Here is a 1,483-nt window from a genome sequence, read left to right as displayed (position 1 = left end):
AAGAACAATAGCTATAACATACACACATATATATACACAATACTATGATTGCAACGATTCACAACAACATTGTTAATAATAAATAATATGAACACACAATAGAAATGATTTACAACAGATAACTATGTTGGCTATTAAAGAAACAATGTGACAGATCACATAGTTACTCAGGATGCATTAGAAACAATCAATTAACAAACATAATGTTAATAAATTAATACATCACTATAAACAATAATGTAAACTGAACAAACAAACAATACATTCATAATATAATACATATACAATGTATCTAGACACATAGTGAGATGCCTGCAGCCAGACATAACATCTATACAACAAATATATGTTAGTATAAAACCTCATTAATCTTAGAATGAAGCAATCTGGCAAAAACAAATATTATTATTAATATTACAATATACAATTGATGCAAAGCTTCAATCTGAAGACATAAATCAGCTATTGCTGAATACTTAATACATATACGAACGTAGACAAACGTGGACAGCAATGATTAAAGAAGGATATTATTACAACATTGAATATACATTTTACTAGTGTGATTCATTAGTTTCACAGCAAAGTAAAAGGAAATTACTAGAGTACTCAAACAAACTTAATAACAAACAATATGACTGAATAACAAACAATAAAACAAAACGAGCAATTGCATTTATGATTTAAATATGCACATATATGTACTTACACATGTCAACAAGATTCTGCAGGTCTCTGAAGCATTTACAAATTATTTAATAACATTTACAAACAATCTATTGTGATAACAATACTGTTATTGAACAGTATATTACAAACGAACGAACTAATTAAATATACTTAATCAATATAACATTGGACAAACTTAACACAAAGTGGATGACATTCAGAACAGACAGTACACAGAATGGACAATGCATTACTATAATGCTAATAATATTATTATTATTAACTACATCAAGTTATAAACGTGTTACACGAACAAACAATTGTACAATGTAGTTATAATGATTAAACTATCTATACATACTGTAAGCAAACATCTTACAAGTCTACTAGACCTAGTAAGAGTTTGAAGGGGAGTGTTAAGACAAGACTACACAAGAGTATGTCTCAGATGATATAAACTACATTACAAGCAATGACGAACAATGATGGAATACCTTCTATCATACCTTCTACATCTGAGACATACCTACATAGTATATATAGACTAACTAATCAACAGACAATGAAGCAAGCTGCAAGAGAGCAAGCTGAGTCTACTATCCCCCCTTTTTGTGTGATCCCTCTAAGCCTCTCACATAACCTCTCTTCCCTTTCTTAACAGTCCCTTGACCACTCTTTCATTCTTTGTTCATTCTATAGTCTCTTACCCTTTATCTATCCCTTCATTCTTTGTACCTTTATCTTAGATCTTCCTTTCTTTCATTCTTTGTGGCTCATCATTCTTAGTGACTCATATTCCCTGAGTACTCTTGTG

Source organism: Fomitiporia mediterranea (genome assembly GCF_000271605.1).
Source record: "Fomitiporia mediterranea MF3/22 unplaced genomic scaffold FOMMEscaffold_12, whole genome shotgun sequence".
Classification (NCBI taxonomy): domain Eukaryota; kingdom Fungi; phylum Basidiomycota; class Agaricomycetes; order Hymenochaetales; family Hymenochaetaceae; genus Fomitiporia; species Fomitiporia mediterranea.
This window is presented reverse-complemented; position numbering follows the sequence as displayed.